The sequence below is a fragment of the Leptodactylus fuscus genome, chromosome 7 (assembly GCF_031893055.1).
Source record: "Leptodactylus fuscus isolate aLepFus1 chromosome 7, aLepFus1.hap2, whole genome shotgun sequence".
NCBI lineage: Eukaryota > Metazoa > Chordata > Amphibia > Anura > Leptodactylidae > Leptodactylus > Leptodactylus fuscus.
Genome location: NC_134271.1, coordinates 122,276,492 through 122,294,327, shown reverse-complemented (window position 1 = coordinate 122,294,327; position 17,836 = coordinate 122,276,492). Strand labels below are relative to the sequence as shown.

The following is a 17,836-nucleotide window of genomic DNA, read 5'->3' as shown; positions in this document are numbered from 1 at the left end:
TGCTGTCTTTTGGGTATTATGAATGATGTGGTAGAGGGTTACCTTGACACGCTCACAATATAGATTTTTCCCTATCAGTATGTCTTTTTGGAATATGGGATGGAAATCCATGCAAACACGGGGAGAACATACAAACTCCTTGCAGATGGTTTTGTGCCCTTGGTGGGATTTGAACACCAGGACTCCAGCGCTGCAGGGCTGCAGTGCTAACCACTGAGCCACCGTGTGGCCCCCTTTTACCCTTTTCTGTGCTAGTTATATCATTATCATGACTTGACTCTGGAGCATTGGCTGCAGCTTATTAAACAAATGTATCCCTTTACACCAACTATTGTACCTAAGTAGAAGGTGTCCCTATAAATGTGCTAACATCTGGACACACTGGTTGGAAATATCAGACACCGCCATGTAAACAATTCTATCCATGGGGGTGGGCTGGGGTGTATAGTGGCGTAGGGTGATTGATCGGGTGTGTGGAGACTATGTGTGTGGCAGTGGTTTCTTCCATTTGTTTATACGTTATACAGCGTTCACTGTATTGATTTTCTGAATATCTGGCTTTTTCTATTGTTTGATTAACTTGATTTATTTCATCGATCCGTTGCCGCTACAGTGGTTTATTTACTCTGTTGTTCTTGTAATGTCTAAATAAAGCCTTTGAAAAAAAAACCTGCTAGCGGATGCCGGAGCATTTCTCCAAGCCTGGGAGATTTGTCTGCCCTTCTGAGACCTTAGATTACCCCTTTTTTTGGCCTCCCAGATGTTGTAGATCTATTGACAAGTATGCTATTACTGTGCATAGGGTCAGTCAGCGGTGTGGAGGCTGAATGTCTTGAATACATCGGACTTCTTGATGCTAGCTTTGGCCATACACCCACTTTTGCACAGTGGTATTTTGCATCAGTGTTTGTAAACCAAACCAGGAGAGGAACCTACATACAAAGACTTACAGTGGGAAGATGTGTTTGGTGTCTCCTGCTGCTGTCCGGTCTGATCAGCTGTATGGAGGCGCTTATGGCGCCCATCCTGTTCACAATACAGGGCTGGAAGAGAAAAAACTCTGTCCACTGTATAGGGGCCGGACACCATCATTGAATCTCAGCACTAGCTTCTATACAGCGGATGGAGCTTTCTGCTTCCGGGCCTGTATTGTATACACAACAGGTGTCAGAAGTGGCTCCATACAGTTCATGGGGGCTTGTGTCATTCTTCTACCAATAGAGTATTTATGGCTTATCCTGAGAATGGGCCATGAAAAAACATTAAGCCAGGACAATCCCTTTAATATTCCCCACGCAGTTTAATGGGCTTAGAGCACTGAACCCAAATAAGAAGTAGCTACTACAATAAAGACTCATATTTAGAAAAAATAATACAAAGAAGATATAATGACATTGAAGTTGTTTGTGGCCAGCCATTGTCCACTTGGATTTTGGTTTATGGGAACCAATACAGTAACAGATATCAGATGGTCTGGCACAAGATCTGTTCACATTTTGCTTCATTTGTAAACAACCAAATCTGTTAGATGCTTCTGATTAAAGATGTCACCGATCCGACTGCTTCCTCGAGATGAATGAACAGATTGTTTTTACAACCTTCAAGCAAATAAACTTTGGAGAAATAAGTGACATCATTTTAGCGACGGCGGCAGCAAAGGATATTGGATGAGGTGTAAAGGAGACAACAGACAATCTGACAGCTGAGACCTCACACTGCACCGTCTTTGGGATTGCAGTTGTCCCGTTGTTTTGTCAAATGCAATAAACATGGGTGTAAGAGTACGTAGACATTTTTTTTCCGATGAGAATCTATATCACTATGCCAATAGTTTACTGTCCAAATAGCACATATCTATAAAAGACATGTCATCCCCGTTGCAGGATGTTACATGACTGTTACTGTTTTATGTATAATATATAGGATTGAGCCGATCTTGAGATTTCAGGATCGATTTTAAAATCCGATTTCCGGTCATTTTCCAGCTGATCGGGAAATTTGCTCGATCACCGATCGGGATCCGATCTCTCCCGATCCCGATTGCTCAACCCTATTAATGATATATACATGAATAGGGTGGAGCCGATCTTGAGATAACCTGCAACCTCAATCCTTCCAGAAAAGATTGGGATCGGAATTCCAATCGCGATTGTGACATTTACTTGATCGCCGATCAGAATCCGATCTTTTCCGATCCCAATCGCTCAACCCTAATAATATATGTCATTTATGACTGCACGGCCAATATTCTTCAAGAAATTAAGGACAAAGAATAGTTTGAAAGGTAAGAGAAATCTTAAAGTGTCAGTCTCCTGTTATTTGGTGACAAAGGGTTAAATTGCAGAACCAGTCCTGTATCTGCTATCTGTGTGCCTTTGCATATATAGACCCATACAGTTGCTCCGGCACCTGTTCTGTGCACATGTCTGCACCTGGGGTCCAGTTTGTTCAGCTGGACACTGACTGTAGACAACAGGCGTGACAGTGCCAGCCATTACATATTTAAAGGATCCTTCAGTTTTCTGTTTGCACCAGTTAAGTGAAGATATCAGATTTCCTTATCTTTCTTTTTGGCCCTGTCTTGGTCGATTCTAATATTGAGCACCAGTCTTTTCTACTCCCTGACAAATGTGCTCATATGGCTCCGTTTACATTGAGTATTGAAATAAAACAAGAAGACTCATGCCAATAATCTTATTTATAATGACGTCATACAAATGACCATTGGAAATGCAGCTGATGTAAAAACATGGCAAGCAATACAAAGGTGCATATAACCCCCATCTGGAGAAGTCCCATCAAACATCACACTCCTCATCTACAACCACTTGTGTATATCTGCATCGTTGTAATGATCTCTGTTCACACAGACCGGTGAGGGGTTTTCTTAGTCCTAGATGTTTTAGTGACTTGAGATGAAGCTTTGTTCAAGTTTAGGGTCCACATCCTCAGCAAAGGGATTTGCCTGTACGTGCATATTCGGCACAGGTTCTGCCCAAGTTTACCCCCTGGAGAAGTAAGTCTGTTACCTGGTCCAGTCCCACACAAGTGGTGAGGGGTGCCAGAAACCCATACAGACCTCCAAAGAAGATACTCAGTGGCCAACCTATGAAAATTAGGACTACAATCCAGAATATGCACCACAGAACGCAAGAACAAGTAGCCATTGTGTACCTGTGGAAGAAAGCATAGAAAGAATTAGAATCTAAAAATCTATGTATTTATTGATCGTGAAGAAAACCTAAAGTAGACTGAACAAAGACAATGATATAATGGATTTCTCAAAGGATGTCAACGAAAACCATCTCTAGGCTATAGTACTGCACTACAGTTCAATCAGAATTACTTAATTAATGCCGTTATTCAGTGTTTTTTTTTTCTTTTTGTGATTCCTTGCTACTTTCTGTATATGTAAAAGGAGTCTATCGAGTCCAAAATGCCACCCAAACCAGTAATAATGCTGTGTAGGGACTTTTAATAGTAAAAACTCCAGGATTGTGTCATTAAAAATAGATCTTGTCTTAGGCAACACGGTGGCTCAGTGGTTAGCACTGTAGCCTTGTAGCACTGGAGTCCTGGGTTCAAATCCCACCAGGAACAACATCTGCAAGGAGTTTGTATGTTCTCCCTGTGTTTGTGTGGATTTCCTCCCATTTTACAAAGACATACTGATAGGAAAAAAGAAATGTACATTGTGATCCCTATATGGGGCTCACAATCTACATTTAAGAAAAAAAATATATATACAGTGCCTACAAGCAGTATTCAACTCCCTGCAGATTTAGCAGGTTTACACATTCTGAAGTAACTTGGCTATGTGACATTTGGACTGTAGATCAGCCTGGAAGTGTGAAATGCCCTGCAGCAAAAAAGAATGTTATTTCTTTGTTTATTTTTTTTTTAAATTGTGAAAAGTTTATTCAGAGGGTCATTTATTATTCAACCCCTCAAACCACCAGAATTCTGTTTGGTTCCCCTAAAGTATTAAGAAGTAGTTCAGGCACAAAGAACAATGAGCTTCACATGTTTGGATTAATTATCTCTTTTTCCAGCTTTTTCTGACTATTTAAGACCCTCCCCAAACTTGTGAACAGCACTCATACATGGTCAACATGGGAAAGACAAAGGAGCATTCCAAGGCCATCAGAGACAAGATTGTGGAGGGTCACAAGGCTGGCAAGGGGTACAAAACCCTTTCCAAGGAGTTGGGCCTACCTGTCTCCACTGTTGGGAGCATCATCCAGAAGTGGAAGGCTTATGGAACTACTGTTAGCCTTCCACGGCCTGGACAGCCTTTGAAAGTTTCCTCCCGTGCCGAGGCCAGGCTTGTCCGAAGAGTCAAGGCTAACCCAAGGACAACAAGGAAGGAGCTCCGGTAAGATCTCTTGGCAGTGGGGACATTGGTTTCAGTCAATACCATAAGTAACGTACTCCACTGCAATGGTCTCCGTTCCAGACGAGCCCGTAAGGTACCTTTACTTTCAAAGCGTCATGTCAAGGCTCGTCTACAGTTTGCTCATGATCACTTGGAGGACTCTGAGACAGACTGGTTCAAGGTTCTCTGGTCTGATGAAACCAAGATCGAGATCTTTGGTGCCAACCACACACGTGACGTTTGGAGACTGGATGGCACTGCATACGACCCCAAGAAAACCATCCCTACAGTCAAGCATGGTGGTGGCAGCATCATGCTGTGGGGCTGCTTCTCAGCCAAGGGGCCTGGCCATCTGGTCCGCATCCATGGGAAGATGGATAGCACGGCCTACCTGGAGATTTTGGCCAAGAACCTCCGCTCCTCCATCAAGGATCTTAAGATGGATCGTCATTTCATCTTCCAACAAGACATCGACCCAAAGCACACAGCCAAGAAAACCAAGGCCTGGTTCAAGAGGGAAAAAAATCAAGGTGTTGTAGTGGCCTAGTCAGTCTCCTGACCTTAACCCAATTGAAAACTTGTGGAAGGAGCTCAAGATTAAAGTCCACATGAGACACCCAAAGAACCTAGATAACTTGGAGAAGATCTGCATGGAGGAGTGGGCCAAGATAACTCCAGAGACCTGTGTCGGCCTGATCAGGTCTTATAAAAGACGATTTAGCTGTAATTGCAAACAAGGGTTATTCCACAAAATATTAAACCTAGGGGTTGAATAATAATTGACCCACACTTTTATGTTTAACATTTATTAAAATTTAACTGAGCAACATAACTTTTTGGTTTGTAAGATTTATGCATCTGTTAATAAATCCTGCTCTTGTTTGAAATTTGAAGGCTCTAATTTATTTGCATCTTATCAAACCTGGTAAATCTGCAGGGGGTTGAATACTACTCGTAGGCACTGTACATATATATCTTCTTGCAAAGAAAAGAAGTCCTCATACACCCATATACAGAAGGATGGAGGGGAAATAGAACAAAATTACACCAACCCAAATACCAAAATAGGCTGCCAACTTAAGAAGTTAATAGACAGCATTGTAAAAAATATTGCTTGCAACCTGGGAGCCCGTTGCTCCATAAATCTGAGTAATCTGCTGATGGATTTGCAGGTTATGTACACCGTGTAAGCACCATTTTAGATGGCCATGTTCAGTTCATGAGACGGACGCTTTTCATGGACCACGTCATCATAATGTGAGCTCCACTCTGACCACTCTCTTACTGTCCTGTACCTGGATGTCTGAATTCACCCTTAGGGCTAGTTCACACAGGGGCGGGATGGCGTATTTTGGTCCTGATTGTGATGCGACTGTCACGGCTTCCCGCTTCGGAGTAGGCTCAAATGAATGGGGCCAGTCCAGAGGTTGCTGTCGCGAGGCGGACGTCATGGCTGAATCAGCTGCGGAATCCGCCTGAAGAAAGGACAGCTCGCTTCTTTTTTCTGTGAGCAGGAACATACCACTCACGGAAAAAAGTAAGCTAGCGGTCTACATAGACCTTTATTGTGAGGGGGCGAATTCTAACGTGGATTCAGCACCAAAATCCGCCCCCTCTTGTGAACGAGCCCTAATGCATCTAGCAGAAACAGGTCAATGAAGTTGTCATTCCTGCTTGTGAGGTTTGGGATTCAAGTAGATGTACAATAAGGAAATGTTGTTTGTGTTGTCTGTGTTTGTGTTGAATACTGTGAAAAAGGGGATGAAAGGTAAGGTATATACACACATATATATATATATATATATATATATATATATATATATATATATTATGCTGGTGGAGATGTCATCACAGTCAGCTGAAGATAGCGATCAACCAGAGAAAACGGCAGTGAAAGGGGGGAGATGTTACTAATAAGAGCGAGCATACACTTCCTCTTAGAGATCAGCGCAGTCATTGAGCTGTGGACGCCAGGGATACCTAGAAAGCAGAAGTTCTTGTAACTGACATTTATAACCCCGTAACATAAAGTGTTTACTCCAGGGCTGATGATAATCCTGTACAGTGAGGGCTGTGACTATGTAATGGCTGGAGCAGAATAGTGCAAGCAGCAAAGAATAGAACCTATTGTACTACACTATCCCTCATACTACTATATAAGGCACACAATGTCAGCTCTTTGTCATGTATTGGCTTTCCTATTCATATTTGTCCTATGGCCATAGAGCAGATTCTGCTGTTACTATCCACTAAATGAAAGTCTTTTACGTTTAATCTTTATTAAATACAAATAAATGTCTTATAACTACTGTGTCATCTTCTGAGACTGATCTAACGGGAAAGGTCTCATGGACCTCTTTAGACTGCAGGATGAATTGACTGTAATAATACCTAAATAATCCTAAAACTAGGACCCTGATGTAGCCAGTAGTGCTCTCAGATGTGTATTCGAGTAATATTGCTGCCTGTCCATGATCTTTATACCTTCCTTGTATTTCTATAGGTATTGGTCTACTTCATTACAGAATTAGGACAGAGTAGCAAAGCCTCATGCCGAAACTGGTACAGTCAGTATAATATTGCCATGTTGGGTACTATACTATCTTTGACACCCAACTATGGGGCTGTTTGCGCTATGGGTTCATTTATATTTACAAAGCACAAAGTGGGAGAATCATCAAATGACCTAGGCCTCAAAAGTTGCATAAAATAGTCGCAAAATGGTGATTTGCAGCCATTTAGCGACATTTGCAACTACAATAGTCACAAGTACCATTTTTATACTGCCTCACCGTAGCCAGAGTTATTCCAACAAAAGTGGTGTAAATGTCGGCAGAATCCATGTGGGGTTGCTGAAGATTTGTGCCTAGACACAAGGGCACTGGGAAGTAGCGCCTAATACATGATGAGGCACAGTCTGAACAGGATTTAAGCAGTCCATACTCTGACGCAGGGGACACATACACTAGTCTTGATCAATCTTTTCCCCTCAAGTAATGTATGTGTGTCTATGAAAACATTTTGGGAAACAACAACATTGACCCAAGTCCACAACAGGGAATCTGCGCTTGCTTGGTGGGTAGGGGAAGAGTAAAAACACAAAAGCACAACGCGTTTTGGGCCATCTATAATCCCTTTCTCAAGTGCAGAGTAACAGGCCATGTCGGGCCAGATGTGCAACCCCAAATGGTGAGAGGCCATCTGGTACTACGACCTTATTTAAGTCATCTCAATAATATCACGTTTAATACTACACTTAGTCTGCTCGGTGTCTCCCCCTCTTTTCTTGTATGAAAACATTTTAACTCGGTATGGCCTATATCCATAACTTCCAGCTACTTTATATGTATTTTCCAGCGCTCCATTATGAATTCAGCTCCTGGTGTTTATCAGAGCATCCATTCATTGGTGACCAATGATATAAACCATTTCTAGTCATGTCATCTAGTAAAGGCTTTATCACTGCCAATCCATCAAAAGTTATTCATCTGATTCAAGTTTATATCGTAAGGTGTACATGAATGGGGAATATGGTACTGTTAATATTGGTTGCCTGCCATATACAATATATATGCATAAATATATATAGTGCATATAACGGCAACTATTCAGATTCAGCTCAAGGTTCTCATTCACTCCATACCTGAATCTCATGAACAACCAAATGAAAGGTTTCCAACACGTGGAGATATTTTTCATTAGCTGTATAATGATAGGTATTGGCCAAGGCTAGGTTCACCTTACAAACCTGGTTAAAATTGTATTTGGGGTATTATAGCGGATAAAAAAGAATGCCGTGCTGAGCTTCTGTATACTACTGTATGTACGATGGCCGTGCGTGATAGGTTAGGTTTGTAGCTTTAAGGTCTTTGTGACCTTGGGGAGCAAACACATGATAAGGTTACCAGGAAACAGAGAAGGAAGTCTACTGACTGTTGAGAAGAAGGCAATTCTTCAATGACATATAACAGACCGCCCTTCTATGTATGTAAAATACACCACTTAAGCAGTCCCATAATACATACATCCTGCACCTTTGTCGATGAAGGTCTTTCAGATACAAAAATACTGCAGGCCACTGTGCAGGTCACTTATTCCTGCAGCAGATTTTGGATTCCGTTCAAAAGGTGTCCGTTTAAAAAAAACGGACTTGGGTGTAAACGGACACAAGATAAAATCCCATTGAAATGAATGGAAATTTTAACGGACTACTGACGATTCAGCTAGTGTCCTTTGCTAAAATCTTGTAACGACATTAGCTACGGACACTGCTGACAGTCACCAACGGTAGTGTGAACACCCCCTAGAGGAACAGTGCCCCAGACAATGCCTCATATCACTGAGGCCATGTCCCGTTTTATAACATGACGCAGACCCTTTTTGACCGTGTTATGCCCTTTTCTTGTGACATAGGCATGTTATTCTTCTGGGCACACCCTTTTGTATCTGATGTGGAACAGCACATAATGTGCCCACATCACATATTAAAGGATGGAGACTCCAGTGGATGCAGGAGCACTCTGCTGGGCCCTTTCTTTTGGGAGTCCGAGAGGTCTCCCTTGTTTTCAGGAGTCTCGGGCAGATTTGGCAAGTCCAGGAGATTTGGAAACCCTATCTGCCCCTCAACTCCCAGGGTTTGTGTACTGTCATATTATGTTTCTGTGCACAGGCCGGTTATTTAGTCCTATGGATGGGATCTTATTCTATAGGATCAGTAAAGCAAAACAAGCTGCCATCCATGGTTAGAATATAAGCTTCATCCATCTATTTTATCCCTAGCTATTGGGATATTCCCTTCATAGCCCTCAACAGTTATGGGATGGATCCCATTTACATCCCTCTTTTGGTCTATACATCAACTATTAGCCCCTTCCAACTTCCCATCTTCTCACGTTTCCTCTCCTCCCTTTTATATCTCCCATATTCCCCTCCCATTGTTCTTTACGATGTCTTCCCTATATCTTTGTAGAATTTTATTTCCTGTGTATACTACATTCCATGTTACCCAAACCACTAGGTGCCATTGACTATTTTTGTTATACTCCGGTATGTCTCACACTACTACAGCCTCTAAAAATCATCAATATTTCTATGGCTCTGTTCACGTCTGCATCACTTTTTTGGTACAAGTGGCAACCATGCCAAGGTGCGGATCGGTCATACAGCGGACCCCAGCAGTGCCCAGTGGTCTCTAGTAAATTATATACTAACTAGAATACGTTATGGTTTGTCATGGTGTCTGTCATCTTGGCAGGAAGAAGAATGCTATATATGCTGTGCTATTCCTCTCATTAAAAATGCTGAATACTACAATGGAGGTTCCTCAATGTAGAGTCTCAGACACAGATGTGGACACAGATTATTGTGTTTACTTTGCACATGACAACAGTCGTAATGTAAATTCTGTAAAGTGCTGTCACAACACAGTGTAGATGTTATCTATTTTGCTGTTGCACAATGTCAAGATGCTACGTCATAAAACAGATAAAATCTTTGAATAAGGAACCATCCATCTCATTCACATAGATGTAATAGTAGAAAGTGGGTTAACTAGTCTATCGAGTTCAACTCATTTCTCCTTACAGATCCCATATGATTTGGAGAGAGATGAAACCACCATAACCATTTCTCATAGGTTGGAAACATTAGTTCCTGACCTCTACACTACAAGTACTATAAAGAGCTATACACGGTGTACAGAGCTGTATACTTCCCACACATGATGTATAGTTTTATAAGATAGAAAGAGAGAAGCTGAGTTCTGTAATATATAGCTTCATATGATAGAGGGAGAGAAGCGGAGCTCTTTGATATATAGATTTACATAATAAAGGGAGAGAAGCTGAGCTCTGTGATATATAGGGTTATATGATAGAGGAGAGAAACTGACTTTCACACCTGTGGTAGCAAGAGACGGACTCTACAAACCACACAAGTGGCTCAGGTAGTGCAGCTCATCCAAGATGGCACATCAATGCAAGCTGTGGCAAGAATTATGCTGTGTCTGTCAGAGTAGTGTCCAGAGGCTGGAGGCGCTACCAGGAGACAGGCCAGTACACCAGGAGACAGGGAGGGGGCTGTAGGAGGGCAACAACTTAGCAGCAGGACCGCTAACTCCGCCTTTGTGCAAGGAGCAGCAGGAGGAGCACTGCCAGAGCCCTGCAAAATGACCTCCAGCAGGCCACAAATGTGCATGTGTCTGCACAAACGGTTAGAAACCAACTCCATGAGGATGGTATAAGGGCCCGCCGTCCACAGATGGGGGTTGTGCTCACAGCCCAACACTGTGCAGGACTCTTGGCATTTGCCACAGAACACCAGGACCAGGAATTTCGCCACTGGCGCCCTGTGCTCTTCACAGATGAAAGCAGGTTCACACTGTGCACATGTGACAGTCTGGAGACACTGTGGAGAGTGATCTGCTGCCTACAACATCTTTCAGTATGACCACTTTGACAGTGGGTCAGTAATGGTGTGGGGTGGCATTTATTTGGAGTGCCGCACAGCCCTCCAGGTGCTCTCCAGAGGTAGACTTACTGCCATTAGGTACCGAGATGAGATCCTCAGACCCCTTGTGAGCACATATGCTGGTGCGGTTGGCCCTGGGTTCCTCCTAATGCAGGACAATGCCAGATCTCATGTGGCTGGAGTGTGTCAACAGTTCTCATCAGGAGCATGCCCAGGCATTGTAGGGAGGTCATACAGGCACGTGGAGGCCACACACACTACTCAGCCTCAATTTGACATGTTTTAGGGTCAGTTCACACGTGAAAACCGCCTAGCTTATTTGTGCGAGGTAAAAAACCTCGAGGAGTTTTTTTGACGCTGTTTTTTGCATTCCACGCGGTTTTTGACGCGGTTTTCGCTAGCGGTTTTCGCTAGGGTTTTTTTTTCCTATATGTGCTATAGAAACTGCAGGCGAAAACCGCGCGTTTTTTTGCAAAAAACCGCGCGGTTTTGTGTGCAAAAAAACGCGCGGTTTTTTACCGCGCGGTTTTTGCCTCCCATTCACTTCTATGCAATTCTTCAGGCGTTTTCCGCCTGAAGAAAGGTCATGTTGCTTCTTCAGGCGGAAAACGCTAGGAGGAAAAAAAAAGCTAGTGGTCTACATAGACCACCATGTTAAAGGAGAGGTTTTTGAAGCGAATTCCGCTGTCAAAAACCTCCCCTTTGCCCACGTGTGAACTAGCCCTTAAGGACATTACATCAAAGTTGGATCAGCCTGTAGTGTGTTTTTCTACTTTAATTTTAGGGGTGACTCCAAATCCAGGCCCCCATTGGTTAATAAATTTGATTTCTACTGATGATTTCTGTGAGATTTTGTTGTCATCACATTCAACTTTGTACAGAACAAAGTATTCAATAAGAATATTTCATTCATTCAGATCTAGGATGTGATATTCGAGTGTTCCCTTTATTTTTTGAGCAGTGTATATATATGATATAAGCAGAGAAGCTAAACTCAGTGATGTATAGGATTGTAGGTAGAGGGGAGTAGCTACCTTCAGACCCCTCTGGTGGTGATTTCTCTGTGGTGCATCCCCAGCCCTTTATTCCCCTGTCCCCAATACACAGAAGATAGGAGATTATTCCTGCTGAGATTGAAGTGTTCTGCCATCTTTACTCTACATTTAGTAAAGTCTTGTTATTATGATTTATTTCTCTATATACAGACAATTTCCATATTCTCCTATATCTCAGTACAATGTAGCATTGTTGCACTAGGATGATAGTATATTGCACCATATATAAAAGTGACTGGAGACAGCAGATCTTTCCTCCACATGGGAAGGGTTAATAGAAACTGGTTTGACTTCAGCTCTTCTTCCCAGCTGTTTAGACTGTTTAAGGGAGGGAACTGAGGAAATGTTTAACTTTTGTATAAAACTCACTAAGAAGATGCGTATGTCTGCTGTTAAAATAGCAGCGTGGACTGTAGAGCTGTCAGGGTGTGTCCGGCTGTGGGGGTGTCCTGGAATGTGCTTGAAAAGGACAAAAAAAGAAACCCCTCTCTGTGAGTGTATGTATGAGACGCATGAAGTTACCACATGGACAACACATCTATCATGTATCAGGGCGTGACCTGTGCGGCCCTGGAGGCCCCGCCATTCACATGCTATTCCTGTGCCCTTTACTAATGAATGCCGTCTGGTAACTGCACCCCATAGCTGTGCTAATATTATTTACTGGATGGGGAAACACATCTGTGCCGCCTCTTTACAGCGTAACAATGGCTTCATTCAAGAGAAGAAACTGGAACATGTACAGTATACTTGTCTAAGAAGCGCCGCAGCTGCCTAAGCTATGAAACTTGGTGCCAGCTATAAACTTAGTGCATCCGCTCTTGTGAGGTGTCATACACACAGACCCACATTTATCAAGGTGCGGTCAAGGATCTTTGCATGGACCAGTTGTCCCATAATAGTGCAAACTGAGATTAAAAAAAGACACTTAGATCTTATTACATGTACCCTAAATGCTGCCTGAACCTTACAGTACAAAGTGTTTACACCACATACACTCTGGACAAACCGTACAATGGGGCTCGGGAGTAACCAAATCCGCATGTCACAAATATAAGTAGTAAAAAAACTCTAAATGATTATTCAATAGCTATCTATCTATCTATCTATCTATCTATCTATCTATCTATCTATCTACATATCTATCTATCTATCTATCTATCTATCTATCTATCTATCTATCTCCTATTATCTATCTATCTATCTACATATCTATTATCTATCAATTATCTATCTATTCATCTATCTATTATCTATCTATCTATCTATCTATCTATTATCTATCTATCTATCTCCTATCTATCTATCTATCTATCTATCTGTCTGTCTGTCTGTCTGTCTGTCTGTCTGTCTGTCTATCTATCTATCTATCTATAAAGCTCTACATCAAATCTAAACTCTCATCTGATATGTGGGGTGCATCTAATCTAAAAATTCCCCTCTGATGTATCTCATACCAACGATTGCTTCCAATTTTTGGAGTGTATGTAATCTGAAATCTGTCTTCCGATATTTGAGATCTATCTAATCTGATAGCTCTCGCCTGACGCTGGGTGTGTTACATCTGAATTCTCTGCCCTGATATGTTGGGTGTGTATTTAATGTGATACGTGGGAGTATCTAATCCGATAGTTCCTATGTGGCATATAGTGTGTGTCTATCCAGAAAGCTCTCCTGTGGGGTGTATCTAATCCAGTAGCTGTCCTGTAGAATATAGGGTGTAAAAAGCTCTCCTATGGTGAATGAGGTGTATCTAATGTGAAAGCTATCCTGTGTTATAGGGGTGTAAAGTTTGTGGGGTGCATTTAGTGCTAAAGTTCATCTGGTATTTTGTGTGTTTCAAGTCTCAAAGTTCTTTTTTGATAGGTGGGGTGTATCTAATCTACAGCTTTTGGGCTGTATCTCATCATAAAGCTGTCATAGGGTTACATCAACCCCCCCAAGCGGTCCCTTTGGTATGTAGATGTGTATCTAATATTGATGCTCCTTTGGTATGTAGGGTGTATCGAAACTGAATCTCCTTTCTGGTATGTGGGGTGTATCTAACCTCAATCTCCTTTTGGGTCTGTGGAGTGTATCTAATCTATAAAGATATGTCGTGGTCTGTGCAGATGAATGGGAGATATTCCATGTTATCATTAGAAGTATGTCTATAGTAAGTGCTCCCCATAGGAAGAGATGAGAAGTTTGCAGAGCAGTAGATGGAGAGATACATGAAGAGAGAAGTCAGAAGGCTCAGCCACAAGTTACTTACTAGTTGACTCTCTCTTTCTCCGCGACTTATCCCCTTGAGAAGTTATGTAAAGACAGTGAGCTAGTAGAAGGCAGCCCCAGGCTATAGGACACTGAGCCCAGGTCTTCTAGCTCCAGGATACAGTGCTCTCTGTACTTCCGTCCCTTGACTTGCTGTAAATATTTCCTCCCTCAGACCTTGCTGCTGCTTTCCTTCTTTCTTTCTTTCTTTCTTTGGCAGAGTCCCAGAGCAGTGAGTGTGACCAGCCCTGGGTGTAACGCGTCCCACTGTTAGACCAGAGGCTGACAATCAAATACACTTATCAGATGACTGATTGTTTCCCTGGAGCAGGACGCAACACTGAGCATGACCACTATGTTGTGTACAAGATCTGGGGACACGCAGTCTGCACATCCATACACTTTACTTCACTATATTTTCTGGGTTTGTTCAGCAGAATTCGGATTCCAGTCCTGTATTCTCACACTAGCACTGCAGTGCGGGTCTGGTTTTCATATAGGAAAGAAAGTTTTTGATGTATTTTTGCAGTATTTACAGCAGCCCCTGTATGTGCTACAGCTGGAAAACACAGGAGACACAGGGAATTTGGCTCCCCTACCTTATCATGAGCAGGATCTCCTCCCTTTGTACTAAGGAAGTTTATTTTGCATTTGCCTATAGATATATTGCCTCTAAAACCACCCATACATATTAGATATACATTATATTAACCAAACCCAAAAACTTTTGGGGTTCTGGATGATTGCCTAATGTTTCTCAATCTTTTCAAGTCAAGTACCCCTTGTGAAAAAAGTTCCAACCGAGTACCCCAATGGACGGACACTGGTCATTTAACAGATCCTGCTCCTAATCTAAAGTGAGAAAGAAAAACTGTCACCCATAATGTGGCAAGCAAATTCTTTGGCTTGTGGGCTACCTTTAGGAGACACACAAAAAGTTTGGAGGGTCTTTTAGTGTCCCACCAGCTTTTTGCTCATCAGATCATAGCTGTCTATTCAGCACAGACTATCTGCTACTGTAGAGGAGAACGGACCCGATCTGACACCCAGGATTTGGAGATGGTGGGGGATTTAGTCTCCCAGTCGCAGGGAACTTGAGCACTCACTAAATCTGCCACTTCCATGGCAGTGGTTCTCAGCTGCAGCATGTACCCCAGAGACTGCTTGATGTACCCTCTGGGGTACACATACCCCAGGTTCAGGACCACTGGTCTAATGTGCATGTAGTCCTCATGACTCTCCCCTGATGGCAGATGATGGGAGATAATGATCAGGCTACTGACAAATATGTCTGGCTTTCCCCCTCTCCTATTCGGTGCACATGCACCACTCGGCTGAACAGGGCATGCATGTGTATAGGAGAGTTGGGTGAAGTAGCTTGTTCAACTGATGACTCTCATGTATATGACCAGCTGAAGACTTTCTAGCTATTGAATAATATCATATGTAAGACTATATAAAACTCAGCCTTGAGGTATAGACTGTATATGAAAATATGCAGAATTTTAGGGTTCATACTGGAACATGAACTACATCTGAAGGTTAAAACGTTTAAAAAGTTTATTGATTTCTTATGTCAGTCTTAATTTATTCCGTAACAGGAGCAAAACACACCAAAATTACCAAGAGGCTAAAGCCTCTGGCCAGTTCTGGCATGTAGGTGCTACAAGAACTGCCATAGATTTCTGGCATAACTCACTCGTTTTCTGGTGTCAGTTATTATAAATCTGATGGATCGGAGACCACCACTCTGCCCACTGGCTAAAAAAGTGGTGGACAAAGCACTGGAGCTGAGATATGCCTTCATGCATCAAAATTGCTTCAAATTGACAAGTTGGAGCAAATTTTTGTCCACTTTCAAGGTACAGACCAGATATTGTATCTGTATGTGTGTGTGTGTATGTGTGTGTGTGTATATATATGTGTATATATAGTTAATTATGGTAGATACATTATACTTATCCCTGTATGTTCATACACTTCTTTGTCTATAAGGAACTAAATGGCCTTTTACACAAGATGATGATTGGCTGAACTATCTTTAATAGAAATGCTTATTCCTGACCATTGGTCTCTTTGAAAGGACCCTGGTTGTTGCCCCTGTAAACAGGTAATGTGCTGCCATCAATTTATGTATGGGGACCAAACAATCGCATCAAAGATCATTCGTCCCCCATACGGTTTGCATCAAACCATATAAAAGGCCCTTTAAATGAGTAAAGGAGACCAGATTGACTTGTAAAATCATTGCTTGGTGCAAATCTGGAAAAAGACCACAGGCATTGGATGAATTAAGTCATGTGTGGTAACAGGTTCGGACTGGCCCATCGGGGGACTGGTGAATCCCCCGGTGGGCTCCGTTCCTTTTGGGGGCCAAAGCGAACTGTTTTTTTGGGGGGGTTGTCTGGTAAGGGCCCCCATTGATTTACCTGCTCACTGCAGTGTCCCTCTTCAGCCTCCACTTCACCACAGACATGATGTACGCAGCACAGGGCCCATTGAAGGCTGAAGGGGGAAGAGGAGGCGAGATGGAGCAGGGATCAGTAAGTGAATGCAGCCACTTCTCCCTGGTTCTGCAATCCAATTGTTAGAAATATAACCAGATCGGCAGAACAGGGGAGAAGCAGAGCCCTGACCTGGATCTGTTGGTGGTAAATCAGAAAGGCACTCCAAAATTTGTTGGTCATAGGCCACAGTAAGTCTGTGGTGGCCTTCTGGCCAGTGCCTACCTGCCTGCTCTCAGGCCCCTCCCGCTGCTTGCTGTTCTGGGTGCACATGATATCACAACAGTACACCCGGAGCAAGAAGGAGCAGATGGGTAAGTAATCATCTAATACTGCTATAAGGGCACCAATGAAGGGATCACTGTATGACCTATACAGTGGTCCCTTCACTGGTCCCCTCACCATACAGTTGCCCCCCCCCCCCCAGTGTGTGGGGCATTAGGGGGCAGAATGTTAAGAGGGTTGTCCGGGATTAATTTTTTTTTATGGCCTATCCCCAGATCAGCTTTTCCAGCACAATGTGGCTAATGACAACAATTTCAGGAGCCACACTGCTTGCTTGCCATACAAAGTATAGTGGTGGGTTTAGGTTGTGCACTGTCTTGGTACAGCTGATCTGCTAGGATCATTTCCACTGTTGGGCCCTAGACACGCCAGTCCAACACTGTACAGTAAACTTGTACCGTATAGGGACCAGGGCTGCGGTGTTAGTAGTACAACTCCGACATACTGTTTCTATTTTTCTACAGTCCTACTCTGACTCCTTTTATAAATGTCTGACAGCCATAATCCGTCAGAACCAGTAAAGGTCCTCCAATTCATTAAAAAGCCAGTGATTGACTTCCTATGAAAGTAAATATGTAACAACCCATGCACCTGATTCATTTTACAATATAAATAATTGTAGAATATCATTTTTTCTTAAAATTCTCATTCTATTTTGAAGGCAGAGTCGAAGTCAGTAACTTTTTTCTGACTCCAACTCCACAGCAATGGAAGTGTAATGGACCTGCTTTTTAGTAATCTTCTCTAGATATCCAGCAGCTTTACACCAGAGATTTTCAGATACTTGGTATATATGGTATAGAGTTTTGTAAAAATTTCAAAAAGATCACCTGTAGTAGGGATTGGACATCTCATGGGAATTTATATAGGCCATCATTGTGGCCAACGGACAATGA

General features: G+C 42.6%; 1 long non-coding RNA gene across 1 annotated transcript; it reads right to left on the bottom strand.

Moving 5' to 3' along the window:
* Positions 1-2,685: 2,685 nt before the first annotated feature.
* Positions 2,686-14,429, bottom strand: LOC142214188 (uncharacterized). Its single transcript, XR_012717261.1, has 2 exons — positions 14,153-14,429; positions 2,686-3,174 (listed from the first exon to the last, which is right to left on the bottom strand). It is a non-coding gene; the product is annotated as an uncharacterized LOC142214188 (long non-coding RNA).
* Between the last annotated feature and the right edge of the window lie 3,407 nt (positions 14,430-17,836).